Source organism: Gorilla gorilla, chromosome 12, assembly GCF_029281585.2.
Source record: "Gorilla gorilla gorilla isolate KB3781 chromosome 12, NHGRI_mGorGor1-v2.1_pri, whole genome shotgun sequence".
Classification (NCBI taxonomy): domain Eukaryota; kingdom Metazoa; phylum Chordata; class Mammalia; order Primates; family Hominidae; genus Gorilla; species Gorilla gorilla.
Window position 1 is genome coordinate 63,400,183 of NC_073236.2, and position 17,939 is coordinate 63,418,121.

The window sequence follows — 17,939 nt, forward strand, 5'->3', positions numbered from 1 at the left end:
TTATCTTTTCTCAACTGCCCACTCTGATGAAGCCAACAGTTCATAATGTTATGAACTGTGGCATGAAAATGTTCACACATCAAAGAAGTAAGGGAGGTCCCCGGCCAACACTGAGAAAAAGAACTGAGACCCTCAGTCCAGTAGCCTTCAAGGAACTGAATGTTGCCAACAGCCACATGAATGAGCTTGGAAGCAGATTCCACCTCTCCTCCCCATTCAAGCCTTCAAATAAGACATCAGCCTTGGCCAACATTTAAATTCAGCCCTATGGAAGAAATTGAACCAGAGGACTCAGTTAAGCTGTGCCCAGATTCCTGATCCACAAAACCTGTAAAATAATAAATATTTGTTTCAAATCACTAAGTTTTCAGGGTAATTTTTCTTTAATACAGAAACAGGTAACTAATACAACACTTGAGATGGGCTAACAATCTGGTGCTTCCACCCCAACGCCCTTATTAAGAAGTTAATGTTCAATATATCTGCAGCAGACTGAAGTGATATGTGGTACCTGATGCAACCATGTGTAACAGTAGTGGAACAGAGGACTGTTAGGTCAGGATCCATTTAGAGTGAAACCATTGTTTTTTTGAGAAAGAGTTCCTGATCATAGCGAAGCATATAACCACTGGACTTTAGTGGCAACACGGACCAGAAGTTTTCCAATATTTCTAGCTAAGCACATCCAACAGCATTTCATCAGAAACTAGTTCCAAACAGAACCTGAAGTCATAAAAAGTTACACATATACAGCTATGGTGCATCTTCACTCATTATATAATGACTTTATAGTATAATGACCAGTTGATGAAGATGAAAAACTGGAGCCTGATTTAAAGATGCCATCACACAACATAGTAGAGCCAGCTAGATCCATTTTGCAGCAGTGTTAAAACTTTTCTCAGGGATTATCAGGTAACAAAGAAAAGAAATCTTCTCATTGGCAGATGTTCAAAAACTATACCTTTTTTTTCACTTTGCCTCAAATGAGTAGATGGTCTCGGGTCAAGATATATACTGATTCTCAGTGACCAATAGTCTGGTCATATGTCTAATAAAGGAATAGTAATATGAGAGGGCTTTGTGGCAAAAAGTTTTGGTGAAAAAATATGTGGCTAAAGAGCTAGGAATGGACTTAGAGCAGTTCTAGAAAATTGTTGGTTTGTGACAGATTAGATATTTAAACAAACAAAAAACCCCGCAAATCTTTCACAACAGATGTCTTCAAAAGTGCTGGCTCAGAGTCTGAAAATATGTGTGTCCTATGTGAATATGCACCAGAAGGCCACCATTGCAAAACAGCCTCTTCATAATCAGAAGGACACAGTGAGCCTCTGTGGATGTCCGTTAGCCTCCTTTCCCCTCCAAGCCAGGGTTCATACAATGAGCTCAAGAAACAAAGTAGTTAAAGGGAAGACATGGGACAGATTCATGCATTTAACCATATGAAAATTTCCCTTACAAGGTTTGGCCTGGCTATTCCTCTTGCTGAGACCAACTCCAAATCCATTATATGACACCATGCATTAGTGAACCAGCCAGCTCTCTGGTAGTAGGTTGATTACATGTGACCCCTTCTATCATGAAGGGGGAAAAGATTTGTCTGCACCAAATAGACACTTAATCTAGATTTGAAGTTACTTTCCCTGCTGCTGTCAATATCATTCATCCATGAAATTACTCAATGCTTTGTACTCTGCATCCAACCAAGAAACCAATTGAAAGTAAAAGAAGTAAACAGGGGGCTGTTTGTGAAATTCACTGGCCTTATTTTCTATCAATCAGCTGTAAGTGACTGTTTCCCTAAACAATAGCAAAGTCCATTGAAAGCTGGGGGACAGCACAGCTCAATGGTAAGATGCTGTTTCTCCCACAGAGATAATCTGTCACTATCCCATACAAATAAACCCAGTGCCATGAACAAAGGAGTAGTGGTAGAGGAGTTAAACATGTCTGTCAGGATTATAGCTAATAGGCCACTTTGAAAATTTTGACTTCTCTGGGTTGTATAGAGGGCTTATTGCAAGAGAATAGGCCCCTAATCATGGTTTCATTAAACCGTAAGCTAAAAACATAACCCGTCTTTATGAAACTCTTAATGTTAATGGGAAAATTCTGAAAAAGGAATTTTTTTAAATTATTGGATTTGACCTTCCAGGGCAAATATGATGGGTATTTAGGAATATTCGGGAAAAAGAAATGGTTCTTGTTGGCTGCCTTTTATTCTGCCATCACAATGGTCAAGGCTTTCTTTCATTAAGATTAAGTATTGTCCTTGCTCCTCCATATGAGTAAAGGAGCATAGTGAATTCAGGTAGAATATAGAAGGGGTAGGGGAAGTAGTAATTTATGACTATATTCCAGCTGCAAATCCAAGGGCACTCACTGGTCTCTCTATAATTTCATAACTGCCATAATAAATGTATTATGTGTTTTAATATACATGTTTCTTTCACCCCTCTAACATACATAGGATGTATTTATAATGGGAAAACTACTATTTTTCTCTAATGAATATAGAAAACTGAGATATGATCAACACATATAGAGAGGAAGATTAAGCATCACCAAGATATTTTGAGTTAGAAATTAGAGAAGAAATTAAGAGTCCTTTAGGCTGCAAGTAAAATCAAACTAAACTCAAACTATTTTTAGTCAGTCACACACCTGAAAGTTCAGAAGTAGAGCAGGCTTTCCTTCATTTTCCTCGAATTTTTTCTCATTTCTTCTTTCTACATCGGCTTGCTACTCGGGTGGAAGCCAATGCCCTGGGCAGAATAGACAATGAAGCTGGGCACAAAACACCCACAGTAAAAGAGACAATTACTTACTTCCTATCTCTCTGAAAAGCCAGAATTTTTTCCCAAGAAATCTCTAAAGTTGTTTCTCTCAAAACTCACTTGTCAGAATTAAGGTATAGGATTTATTCTAAACAATATCTGACAAGGGAGATTTATTGCACATAAACATTTGAAGCTGTGATGGTCATTTGTGAAGTATATGTGTTTGTGAAGAAAGAGTTAAAATATAAGAATGAAAATTGGGGTGATGTTTAAAAGGGTGAAAGGGAGGCAAATACTAAGTAGACCATCAACAATGTACATGACAACCCAGACCATGTAACATAAAATTTGAATGCGGGAACTGGGAATAAAAAATGTGTTGTCTCCTATTGGACAGAATGTGAGTGACTTTATGACAGTATTATGAAAATAGAAGGATCATACCAGAATCATATTAGTTCAGGCATCTTTGGGTGTAAGGAATAATAGTTTCTTTGCATTTGCACAGGGGTGGATCTCCAAAGGCTATATCTGTGCTGCATGATTCTGTACCCTTGGTCACAGCTGTATCACATAATGGTAGACTTTTGACTCACTGGAACCCACGTAGATGCTTTCTCTAGAATTTTGTGTCTGAATAGAGTGAACCAAAGACCAAAGATCCCTGAGGCTGTCATCCTCTTTGCAGTGACAGGGAAAAAAATATCTACAAACTCCAGCTAGTGAGAATTTCAGAGCTTCTCTTATCCATGCGTCTCCTGCAGTTTGGTTGTGTAGCTTCCATTAATGCTGTGATCTAATCGAATCACCTAGTAAAACCTATTTTTTTGCCGAAGTTATCTGATTTCTGTTACTCACAACCTTATATACTATTAAACAATACAGGTATGCTGTCAGGTTGGAAATCACTGATATAGTTCAAACTTTTAAATTTAACAATGAAGAAAATGAATTCCAGAAGGTGTAAGTTGCTTTATGCAAGGACATTCAGTTTCTTAGAAGTTAAACCGTAATTAGAACCCACACCCCCTAATTCTGCCCAATGATATTTAGGGATAGATATAAAAATTCTCACAACACAGCCACAGCTCTAATTTAGGACTTTTTTAAAAGAAAGTTTCTACCAGTGTTTTGTAGGCACCCTGGGAGATTGCTGACCTTACTGCAAGTGCTATGACCCACTTCCTGACATTTTCTGGGATTTAGTAGCCTTCTCTTCTTCTACTAGACACATTTTATTTTGAGACCTCCACCCTTCTGCCAACAAAAGCTTTTCCCATTTTAACCTTAGGACATCTGAGGAATAAAAAAAAAAAAAGTTAGTGATTGTAAACCACATAGGTATGCCTCCTTTATGGTATAGTCTTGCAATGTGTTATAAGAACAACTGTCTGTTTTTGCAGATATAGTGATGAAAGAAGCCTGAAAATACCCTTAAAGGTAAGCATAACACAACAAAAAAGGGAAATGAAGAGTATAGCATTGGCATACTTTTTTAAATTGTCTAGTAAAATAAGCAGACTAATAGGTCTTAAAATGTAGGTTCAGTCCTGAATTATTAATAGTTTGGATTCTGATGGCATGTTGACCTTCAGTCAATTTGTTTTATTTCCTTGAAATAACAGTATCTGATCTTTGTCAGGTCTCATTCAATTCTTTTCACCTTGGCCTAAAAATATGTCAAACTTTTAAGAAATGTAGTAAGAATGTTGATGTCTGTTGTTCTTTTAGATTAAAGAATCTGAAGAAAAGTTGATGCTCTTATGATCCCATTTCCCACCAAGGACACACATTTAAAGACATAAATTGGCTGGGCACAGTGGCTCACGCCTGTAATCCCAGCACTTTGGGAGGCCAGTGTGGGTGGATCACCTGATGTCGGGAGTTCGAGACCAGCCTGACCAACATGGAGAAACCCCGTCTCTGTTAAAAAAAAATACAAAGAAAAATTAGCCGGGCATGGTGACGCATGCCTGTAATCCCAGCTACTCGGGAGGCTGAGGCAGGAGAATTGCTTGAACCCAAGAGGCAGAGGTTGCAGTGAACCGAGATCACGCCATTACACTCCAGCCTGGGCAACAAGAGTGAAACTCCGTCTCAAAAAAACAACAGCAACAAAAAAAAGTAAGTTAAACTGTCTCAACAGTACCAATATGATGTATATTTCATAGGTCAATCATATATTTTGTAGGTCAACAGTATTTCCATTACTTGGAAAAGGGAAATACAATAAAATATACTAATAAAGCTGTAAGAGTTGTGGAGAAAACAGTTGATCTACAAAACATTTTAAGGATTTCAAGTAGTATTTAACTTCATCTAACAGATATGAGTGAGACAAGGGGATTGATGTTCATGTGATCAGAAACTGCCATCTAGATTACAAAGGGTCTGTGTCACATCCAGGCATGAGTAGGTACCAATTTGTCTTCAGCTGGCATTTCTCTTATGTTTTAAGCACCCACCTTTCACCTCTCTGTGCCCTAGAGGTCACTTCTGAATACCTGACTATTCAGGGTTTCTGTTCTACTATATCGCAATTTTAAGCAATTTTCTTCATATACCTCTGATTATTGGTATTTCATCTTGTCAATACTAAGAGTTGGATTGAAACAAAGCTGGCAGAGAACTTCATGCCAATGTGTTAACTGGCAAAGGTAAATTTCTGCATCACCCACTTCTAACGGAATGCCCATTTTTACAGGTAGTTCCTAGTGTAGTGCTTCAAGTCAAATAGTGTTTGAGATGATGGAAGGTTTTGGCCCTCAGAAGGCTCAAAAGTGGGCCCACAGTTCTTGACTTTCCTCTGGTCACATATTGTGCTTCTGAGAAGCTTTGTGTGATTTATGAGAATGAATGAGGGGTAGCCCAATCAGAGCCTGACATATAGGGTGAAGCCTATATTGAATGAAGTTTAGTTCAGTCCATGTGTATACCACATTATCAATACCCCCGTGTCTTCATCTGTAGACAAAATAGGCAACAGATTAATTGAATCTTTGAGGAAGCACTAGCCTTTTCTTAGATTCTTAATTTCTGGAAGCAAAAAAGGCAAACACTTGTCTGCCTCCTATGATTCAGCAAAGAATTTATTTGTGATTCCTGAGCAATAAGCAGAGCACATTTCCTACAAGGATTTGGTAGGGGGAAAAAAGGCGTTTTATTAATGTGGATGAACACTGATTGAGCTTGATCAACAATACAGAACAATCTGCTTTCTAGGTAGTGGTCAGAGAAAATGGCTCCAGGCTCCGTGCCTGTCTTCTTAGTACATCCTCTAGAGCAGATCATAGTCTCAGTCAAGGGAATTTAAAGAGTCATATCCAATAACTCTGACAACTCACAATAAATCTCTCTGATTTGTACCACTGCTCAGGCAATTAGGACCATGTGCCCTTTTAATGAATCCCTGTTTTAAATTCCATTTCTAATGACTGAATGCCTGTCCTAGTTTCCCTGTTTCTGTCTTAATTCCCTGGATTTTCATTGCAGTAGATTTAGTAGACTAGGGGTGATAAACCCCAATCCAGAGACAAAATCTAGACCATCACTTGTTTTTGTAAAGAAAATTTTATTAAACAGTCATGTTCATTTGTTTATGGAGTGTCTGTGGCTACTATTATCTTACAAGGGTAGAACTGAGTATTTATAGTGACTACGTGACTGCAAAGCTAAAAATACTCACTGGCCCTTTACAGAAAACGCTTCCTAATCCCTGACCAAAACCCTGAGTTTTTGCCAGTTCCCCTGGCATCCATCCCAAAGTTTTTATCTTTATTCTATGGCTTCATCTCTTTGATGGCTGCCTGAATATCTTCCCTAATTTCTTTGCATTATTTCTACTTCATATAATTTTTAATAAACTTATTAGATTAGAATAATTTTAGATCTACAGAAAAGTTACAAGAATAGTATAGCATTCTTATATACCTGTACTCAGTTTCTTTTCATACCTTTATTACAACTATTAAAGAAATATTGATACATTATTATTAAGTAATGCTCATACTTTATTCATATTGTCTTAGTTTTTGGCTAACATCCTTTTTCTGTTCCAGAATTTCATTGAGGACGCTATGTAGCATTTGGTCTTCATGTCTTTTTAGGTTCCTTTAGATTGTAATTGTTTCTAAGAATTTATGTGGTTTTAATAATTCTTACTTTGTGATGACCTTGGAAGTCTGGAGGAATATATTGGTCATGTATGTTGTAGAATATTTTTAAATTTAGGTTGTCTCATTTTTTCTCATGGTTAGACAAGGGTTAAGAGGAAGGCCACTGCTCTGTTTTAAATGTGTCCCCACCAAAATTCACGTCTTAAAATTTAATGGCCGATAGTATTAAAAGGTGAGGCCTTTAAGAGTTGATTAGGCCATGATGGCTCCTCCCTTCATAAATGGAATTAAAGCCCTTATAAAAGAGGCTTCATCTAGATTTAGCCCTTCTTCAACCTTTCTGTACCTTCTGTCATGTGAAGAAACTGTTCTTCCCCTCTGGAGGATCATCAAGGTACCAATTTGGAAGCAGAAGCCCTCAGCAGACAACTGAACCTGCCAATGCCTTGATCTTAGACTTCCCTGGCTCCAGAAAAAAAAGTAATTTCTGTTCTTTGTAAATTACTCAATCTATGATATTTTGCCATAGCAGCACAAACGGATGAATACAACCACGTGCCGTTCTCATCAAATCACATCAATTGTATGTGCAATCAACATGACTTATCCCTCTTGATGTTGACCTTCATTACTTGGATGAGCTAGTGTTTGCCAGTTTCTTCACTGTAAAATTATGCTCCCCCATTTCATGCTGTACTCTTTAGAAGGAAATCACTATGCACCATCCTTTGCATTTTTATCAGCTTCTCTGTAGCCTCATACTATTTTTATACTTTGTCACTTCCAAAACCCTAGCTGGTTTTTTGCTAATGCCTGCATAGGTTTGTGTTTATTTTCTGTCACCATACACTGGATACCATGCACTACCATCTCACAGGACTTCTGGCTCACTGCTAAGTACCTGTGTCTGCATGGCTTTCCCATTCTGCTGGACCTCTCCACTTTACATATGCTATTTTTCTCTGCTTTAAATTATGATCTTGCCAATCAAAGTTAATTATAGCAAAATAGATTGAGGTATGAAAGTTGAAAGATAGAAAGAATATGTATGAATTATTACCACTAACACTTATGACATGGAAAAATCTGACAGTAATTCCAAATGAGTTGGTGGAGATAGAAGGACATTAAAATTACTCTATTTAGCAAGCACATGAAAGCATATAACTGAAAGCTGATGAGAAAACCAGATTTGTACAATTCTTGAGAAAAGATAGGATCTTGGGTAAGATAATGGATATTAATAGTGTATAATTACATACAAAATATAGCACAGGCATATAATTATCTAATTTCAGAAAAGGTAAAAATTTAACAAAGCTTACAGCACATTGGGACAAGAGATACCATAAGGACCCATAAAGAGGAGCATCAGGGAATATCTCACAAAAAACATGCATTTTAACCAACTGAAAATTGCAAATTTATTGTAACAAATAAAAATAAAAGTGAAGATGAGTGAGGAATCTACTCAAATAAGAAAACTACTTGCTTCTGGACTTGTTAGAATATAAGGTAAGCTTCATGAAAATCATGTTGGGGGTCAAGTAACTGCTTTTAAGAACTGGAGATCATAACAATCCAGGAAAGCATTTTAGCTGCTACTGAGCTTAAGGTTGGAAGTAAAAGTACACCCTGCCCTTGGATGTATTCACAGAAATGGTAATGTTTATTAGTATGTGAGAGTCAGCCATTAGGTGTTACTACCTTAATCTGTATCAAAATGCATAAGAAATAATTGAATTAGGTATTAAATAGCTTTTCAAGTTAAAAAAATTTTTTTCCTAATTTAATCTCCAACCAATTTGAGATTCGCTAACAATTTCTTTTTTGGTAGCTCAAGTCCATTAACTCAAACTTCTAGCATACAAAGCATCTCAATTTTAGTGACTACATTTTTTTTTTCTCAAGGGTGTTTGTTAGTTTTGTGTGAATTTCTATTTAGAAAAACAGCAAATTATGTTGATAAATACTGCAGTTAAGTGTGTGGAGGATTCCAGCTGTGTGTTTTCTCATCTGCGAAGAGGTTTGGGAGGGAAAGTTAACCTTGTTCTTTCTGTTTTTTGTAAAGTGAAGCTCTCGCCTTTGGGATAGGTGATAATTAGAACGAAGAGTAGGGCATTTAACCAAAACATTTGACTACATAATTAGACTTAGTTTTCTTCAGATTGCACAAAGAATGCTTCAGGCTTCCTGATAGCAGTGGGCACACTCCTCAAGCTTCCATTGGAGAAGGTCTTAGGAGCCTTGCCTGAGAAAGGACTGCAGAGTGGACTTCACTGATGCTGGTGGCATCAGGGGTCATGCAGTGCCTGTGAAGGAAGGATGTGGCTTGCCTTTCTGTCAGATTTTGTTTTCATCTTCTGGCTTTGTCTCTGAATACATCTAGATTTCTTTTTTCTTCCATGAAACACACTGTTTTCAAAAAGAACTCAGAGTGAAAATCTAAGGCTATAATTTGCTTTAGTGAAATATACAAGATGAGTGTCTAAAGTATTTCCTCAGAGGCAAGTCTGAATTCTACTGCCTAAAATAATAGAAATGATGATTGGTACACATTATTTACCCATCTGACTTAACTCTCTTCAAAAAGGTACATTGATACATACATTTAAATATTTTATATTGACTGAATATCCACAATCTATGCTTATAGTTTTATTAATATAATTTATCTTTCACTGGCCTTTTAATTCTTGACTTCCACCGCCTTTAACTTCTGTATTATTGACACATTTTATAGCTCTAGCTTTAGGGTCATGGTGTTCTCATAATTATCTAGGTCAACAATTCTTTATTGATTGAGAAATAAGATTATTGAACTACTGGTCATCCTTGTAAACACCATGTTTCTTGGATTAATTTCAACTGATTTTTCATCAGATTATAAAAAGTATACTAGATTGAAATAAGGATAATTCTCAAGCAAAATCATTCATTTATCATCATCTGTTTAAGAATTTGAAATACAAATCATGAGGATACAAAGACACATACTTTATCTTAGTCTAAAAACCTTAGCTATGTTTTCATTTGCATATGTTTTATTCCACCCACCTCTCCTCCCTCTACATCTCCTCCCCACCAATAGATTAATGATGCCATAACATGTATGCCTATACTTAGAATAGTGTTGCTGTGATGGATGGACACAGAAATGTACTGCACAGATTCTGACTTGAAAGAATTGCTTGTTACCTAAACTACTGGAAGCTTCGTCAGCCCCTCTAGGGATTGCCATAGCAGTGGAAAATATGATCACCTTGCCCAAGGGTGATCCACATCTAATGGTCGATTGATGCCAGGTTATAAAGGCCTGATCATTTTGGCCTAGTGTGGCATAACACTGATGAGTTGTTTTTGCTCCAGCAGTTCCCAGCTGACTATGGAGAAAGCCAAGATGCACTGTGTCCTGTATCACAGCTCTACTACTCCCATGTAATCTTTCCTCTCCTTTTCCTTTCCTTCCTACCACTAAACTCCATCTGAGTCTGCTTTCAGAATCTACAAGCGACTTGCTGGTGTCCAGCAAGGTAATAAATAGACCTTTCCAAACAAGCAGTCCAGTGCTAGCTGCTAGCTGCACTACCTAGAGATCTTACATAGTACACTCCATGCAGCTAGAACTACATATATCTTATGCACGTTAAAGAATAGTGACAATTCTAACATTCCCTTAAGATTTGTAGAACTTAAAAGATGACAACAAAGACAAAAGGTGTGGCAATGTTGTATAGTGGCAGAGCAATAATTCATAATTCTTAACAAAAGAAGGAAGTCAAAACTAGAATTATTTTATTCATTTGCTATAATAAAAATAATATTGCAAATATTGGCATAAAACAAAAGGTGCCTAAGTACCGTAGAATAGTGAGAAGGTATATGTGGTCATTGAGGGCTTCTCTGTACAGGTGATGATTTAAGGAGGTGAAATAAAAATGATGTAAGACTATCAAGCAATAGGAAACAGCTACTTATTTCATCACTGTTGAAGAGTCAACACACTAATCTTGTAAAGACCTGGGGAAGGGGTCTCTTGTTTATGTTAGCATCACCTGAAGTTTGAAACCAACACCTAACGGACTTCTTGAATTAAACTAGGCCAGGGATTCCTTTAGAATTAAAATGGGAGGAAAAAGTTTTGTAGGTACAACTGTTTCAAATTCCCTTCTAATGAGAAGATTAAAGTGAAATTCACTACCAAAGTTGGAGAATGAAGAGATGTGTGACGAGAAATAAACTGGCCATTCCAAATACATCCTCTGAGGCTTGATTGGCCCACAAGGGCAATGATTGCAGAATACAGAGGGGACTAAAAAGTTACAGGAAGGAGGCCGGGCACGGTGGCTCATGCCTGTAATCCCAGCACTTTGGGAGGCCGAGGCGGGTGGATCACCTGAGGTCGGGAGTTCAAGACCAGCCTGACCAACATGGAGAAACCGCGTCTCTACTAAAAATACAAAATTAGCTGGGCGTGGTGGCACATGCCTGTAATCCCAGCTACTAGGGAGGCTGAGGCAGGAGAATCGCTTGAACCTGGGAGGCAGAGGTTGCAGTGAGCCGAGATCCCGCCATTGCACTCCAGCCTGGGCAACAAGAGCGAAACTCCGTTTCAGAAAAAAAAAAAAAGAAAAAAAAAAGTTACAGGAAGTAGGACAGAATTTCAAACTTTCACCAGGAAACAATTTTATTAAAAACATGAAAATTATATTTATGATTGTTCAATGAATATTAATGAAGAACATTTGCAGGGCTGTAAATTATAGAGATATACAATCATAACAATAATAAACCATTTATTCTAAACCTGAGAATGACAATTTATGTGAAAGTACTTTATAAATTTAAAGAAAAACAAAATGTTACTTAGCAACAACACACTCAGCAAATATATTAATTGCATGGTGAGTGAAACTACTGGAAACATTATCATTTTTATTAGTAGTAGTATGAAAAGGTCTCTTTGTCTTCGGTATACATCAGTTTTACATGCAGTAATAAATATTATAATTAGGTATATATAAATACACATTTGTATGTGTATACATTGATTTCTGAATCAATATTTCATAGGTAATGTAAGCACAATCATACTTCTGGTTAATCTCAAGAAAAGAAATGTTGTTTTCAGACATTCATTGTAAGAAATCTAGTCAAGAGTGATGATTTATTTTATTAACTAATATTGTATGGAAACCTATCAATTTACCACTGGCTTTTATAGTTGCTAAAGCATGAGGGACCTCGGATTATTTAGGAACTCAATGTCATATTCCACATTCTCTTCAGAAAAAGTAATCTCAGATGATCGGCTATCAAGCTTCTGTCCAAAACTCACAGGAAAGAGGAAATATTTATGGAAACTTGACAGATTTTCAGTCTATTCATTTTATCTTTAAATGAAGCTGAGCTCCTTGAGGGAAACATTCAAGTATCTTATGATTTGATTTTCTTGTCTAGTTACAATGGCCTTTCATAGCAAGGATAATATTTAAAAAGTAGTAATGTAAGGTATTCTATTATGTCTTTTTCTTTTTTTTTCTCTCATTTTTAAACACTTGGTCTTGGATCAAAGTGGTTGCAGAATATGATTAGAGCTATAAAGCTGCTCCCCAGAAAAGAAAAAAACTCTATAAAAATGTGTAAATATGCACACTTCCTTTTACATTTACTTTAACTATACACACACCCCCCTGATAATCATTCATGGACTTTAAGGGCAGAGATAGCAAGTTGAAACCTTCTATAGTAGTTCACACTAATTCTAGTGTTTTTTCTTTAAGCCTTCTACTGGCTATTGGTTTCAGCTAATATTTTACTGTGAGTTTATCAGGAGTTTTGTACAGGATATTGAATTTCCTCACAGGACATTTTACAAATTACTCAGATAATTTTCTCATTAGATCTATTAATATAGTGTTTTTAAAAAACATATTTTTTCTCATACAAGAACTCTTGTGTCCTCAAACTAAGTCTACTCGGTCTACTTTTATTTACTGCTGGATTTTAAGGGTTCTCTAATACAATCACTCTCCCAGAAGAAGGCTTCTCACCACCTCCAGTTTTAAGTATTATTCTAAAAGTGTAGCAATACAGTAATACTTCAATAACAAAAACAAAACATATAAATTTGTAGAACACATTTTGGTAAGACAAATATTAAAAAATTTCACTGTTGCTAAAGATATGATAGTTTCTCCAGAGAATAATCTAAAGAACAATTTAAATAAAAATTTTTAGTAAAGTGGCCAATTATAAACAAAGTTTACAAAACCAGTATAATATGGTTTGGTTGTGCCCTCATTCAAATCTCAGCTTGAATTGTATCTCCCAGAATTCCCACATGTTGTTGGAGGGACCCAGCGGGAGGTAATTGAATCATGGGAGCCTCATGCTATTCTCGTGATAGTGAATAAGTCTCATGAGATCTGATGGGTTTATCAGGGGTTTCTGCTTTTGCTTCTTCCTCATTTTGTCTTGCTGCCGCCATGTAAGAAGTGTCTTTGCCTCCCACCATGATTCTGAGACCTCCCCAGCCATGTGAAACTGTAAGTCCAATTAAACCTCTTTTTCTTCCCAGTCTTGGGTATGTCTTTATCAGCAGTGTGAAAACGGACTAATACATAGTGTTTCCTACATGTTAACAAAAATTACTTGACAATATAATGAAGTAAAGTTTCTATTCACAAAAATAAATAACTTCTTTAATAAGAAGTATATGAAAAAATGGATGGCATTTTAAGAGTTGCATAAGTGAAAGGAACACATTTTTGTACAGTAGACTCCAGATTATTCTAACTAAGATGAATTTAGTGACTACATAAAAGAGATTGTGCTGGAACTTGATACAATAATTTATCAGAGTAAATTATAAAGGTAGTAATATAATAGGATTTGTTTTATTAGATGTTAAAATGTTTCAGAAAATTAGAGTGTAAGAAATATACAATTTTTATGAAATAAACATAATAGAATAGAAAGTCCATAAGCAGATCCATATATTATAACATATTTATTAGTAAGATGAAAATTTAATTCTTTGTCAAGGCTATAATTTAACAAATAATGTAAAAAATACAAATTTAGATTTTCATATCACTTATTACCTAAAAATAAGTTCTATATGAATAAAGATGTAAATAAAATAACAAAAAGGCAAAACACTAAAAAAATTAATATTTGTGCTCTTTTTCTGGGTAGATAATGTCTTTGTAATAATAAATGTAAAGGTAGAAACAAACAAAAGTATTACTGGATTTTACTACTTAAAATTTTAAAACATTTGTATATCAAAATTACCTTAAAACAAACTGGGAAAGATGGCAGCATTTATTACAAACATCTAATATAATTATGTAAAAAATTGTTTAAAAGCAAGTTGAAGGACAAAATGACTTTAATAAAAGAAATAATCTAAGCACATAAAAGACAATTCACAAATAAAGAAAACAGAAAGGACAATTAAAAATGTTTCAAATGTTTACTAAAAGTAGCAATCATAAAAATATACATTTTAAAAAATAAGATGATATTCTTATCTTCTATCATTAGCTAATAAAGAATGGTGAAATCTAGCATCAGGGATAAAATGGATTATTATTCACTCTAGACCACTGCCAAGAGAATAATTTAAATATATATAGTCGCTTATTTATATCTATCCAAAATTACCTTTAATGAGCGAATATGCTAATGTTTCATTATTAATATCTCAGTCATTTGTAACCAAGTTCAAAATTTTGAGCTTAACTGTATTTTTAAAATTTTTCTTCAATAAATATGTTGGTAGTGTAACAGAAAGAAAAATTAATATTAGCTTGGACAACATGGTGAAACCCTATCTCTGCAATAAATGCAAAAATTAGCCAGGCATGGTGGCAGGTTCCTGTAGTTCCAGCTACTCAGGAGGCTGTGGGTGAAAGAATCAGCTGAACCCGGGAGGCTGAGGCTGAAGTGAGCTGTGTTTACGCTACTGCACTCCCGCCTGGGTGACAGAGCAAGACCCTGTCTCAAAAAAAAAAAAATTACAAAAAATTAAAAGGTATCCATCCCCTCCCATCAAAAGTATCAAATTGAAACTGAGGTTTAATACTTCTTTGCCTTTGAATTAATCGATTATCAAGGTAATAGGCAGACGCCTCAGAACTTATTTCTAAGTTTTAAAATCACACCACTGTTAGCAAGCTTCCTCCATCTCCAAGATGGCTGGTTAGGTTATTGCTAAGAATTGTGCCATGATCCCCACTGAATAGAGGGAAATGAAAGAGATAAAGGACTTTTTTTGCAGAGGAAACACCTGAACCAACAAAAGTAGTCCTGCTTCTAAGAATTAAAATAAGCACACTGGTAAATAAAATATGCTTTAGTTCTTTTGGCAATGAGAAGCAAATGAACCACTGTCTGACAAAAGACATACGTAATTATAGTGATAGGAGGCAGACAAATTCTTAGGCAGATAGGAACGGGACCTCCGTGAAACTCAACCTTCCAGCCAAGGACAGCCTAAAGCCTAAAAACCAAGCTACAAATTCAGGATAAATTCATGGACCAGATTGAGAACTTATATTCCTGTTTGGTACACTCTCTCCTGATTCGTCTTTATCCCTCACATTTTACATATACCTACCTTCCCCAAGTTGTTTTTTTACACTATCATCCAGAATGGGGATTACATTTTCTTTCTGAATGGTGCTTTTTCCAAGCCTACCCAAACCAATCAGCATGCACTTCCTCATGCCAAGCCCATAAAAGCCCCTGGACTCAACCTCATTGCCGGCAACCCACTTTCGGGTCCCCTCTTACTGCCAGGAGCTTTTCTGTCACTCAATCAGTTCTACTCTGCCTTACCCACTCTCTGATGTCTGCATATCTCATTCCTCTCAGTTGTGGGACAAGAACTCGGAACTCACTGAACTACAAAAGAACTTAACATTCCTACTCGCCAAACTACAAGAGTAAAAGAGCTATAACAGTAGCTGGTCATGTCCAAATGGTTTGTCAATCTATGAGAGGAGATACTGTAGTTAATAAACCAGCAGAAAGATAATGCACATTGGTCCAGAATTTTCAAGAACAGATTGGGTCTCTTTAGGTTGGAACTGTTCATTCATGGATCCACTAGAAACAAAGAAATTGTACTTTCCCTGCAGGGTAGATCATGGAAGGGTATTATTTTTATTCATGTATTGATATATTGGTTCATTTAATATGTAGTGAGGATTATCTAAATACCTAACACCGGACCAGCAACTACAAAAAATTAAAAAATATATATATATTATAAATTACTTCTAGAAACTAAAAGCATTACTCAATATTAATGTATCAAATTTCATTCCTAATCATTGTACTAATGGCTCCGTTCTCTAAAAGATTCAATTCACACATGGGATTCATATTATGTTTCTCTGATACAAGGCAGTGCAAATGTATATTCAGCTGGATCCATTAAATTCAGCCTCAGGCAAGAAAGACACCTTTTGTTCAAACAGCCAGTCTGATTGCTCCCTTGTACCTCCCACTGCCTTATGATATGATATTCCCGCAACTGTCTCTGGCTCCAGGTTACGGCTTTACATCCTCCATCCTTGGTTCCTCAAGTAAGGAAACACCATCCTCCTAAGCTACGTTCTTAACTAGTTCTGTTAAGTTCTATGCTGTTGAGTTTAACAGATGTCTCCCTAAAAACAAACTGCAGTTGAAAAACATACTAAATCTAGTTTTTCTTAAAATCAAGCTAACACATTCCAACAATTGAGTAGATCCAATCAATTATGTCACTTAGGCTGACAAAAATCTCAGGATCAAGCTCATATTAATGTCAGAATGAACTGTCATTCCTTATTTATGACTTTTCTATTGACAATTCATTTAATTGTTATGTATTACAGTCAAAAAATATATCACATTATAAAAAAAGTATTTTTCTGAAGTGAAGGGAGAATAAAGTTTGACAAAGATGCTTGTGAAAAATCTGACACAGCCATACAAGTAATTATTCTTGTTACTTTTTGTTTTCATTAATTTACCTTGTACCTATTTGACTTTTGGCAATTAAGATGTATTTCTCATATATTATTTATTTTAATAAGAAAGTAGATAGAGACGTGTGTGTGTACGTGTGTATTTTAGCATCTCAGGTTTTAATATACATACAAGCTGTGTTTTTCAATAATGTTTTAAAATTAAGTGTTGGACTATAAAATATATGGGAAAATTATTTATTATGAGGGACAACACTTATTTCCTACTTCCCCATGTTTCCAAATAGATCTAAGATGATCTGTGTCTCTTACACACTTCTTACACCTCCTCACAGAAAATAGTGAATAAGCAAACACTTAAAAGTCTGCCTGTCTGCTTTCATTTCTCTGTCATTTGGCTCCAAATTTGGGCAAAAAATTAGACACAATATCTATCGATGTCTTATCACCTCAGCAGTGTTAATAAACTATTTGTTGTTTAATAAATAAGTAAATAATTAACTATAAATAACAGTTTATAATTAACTATTTGTTGACTACTAATAAACTATTTGTTGATTACTCATTCCTTGACCAACTGGAGCTAATGATCTCTAGTTTTATATAGGGACAGCTCTGTGAAACTTCAGAACTACAAAGATCCATCCAGATAGGACACAAAATATCTGATATTCTATTGAATAATATTCTTATTGACTATTTTCAATTAGTGCCTTCCCCACACCATTAACTCACAGCATACTGTATAATTTTTTCTTTATTTTTCTGCAAAGGTATCCAGGGACAACAAAATGAGTCTTAGCTTTAGACGTATATTTTGTTTGCATTTTAAAAATTTCAATGGGATAATATTAACATATAACTCCTTAATAAACCCAAGTTTATTTCAGTCTACGATCCAGTTTTTTCTTCAGTTAGAACACAGTTACCTGGTTTTGTCCATGATACAAATATAGAAAATAAAGCATGTGGAAATGCTTAGCATTTTTATTCGACACCAATTTTACCGAGTGACACTATCTATGAGGTTGTTCAGCATGGAAAAATATAAAACATTT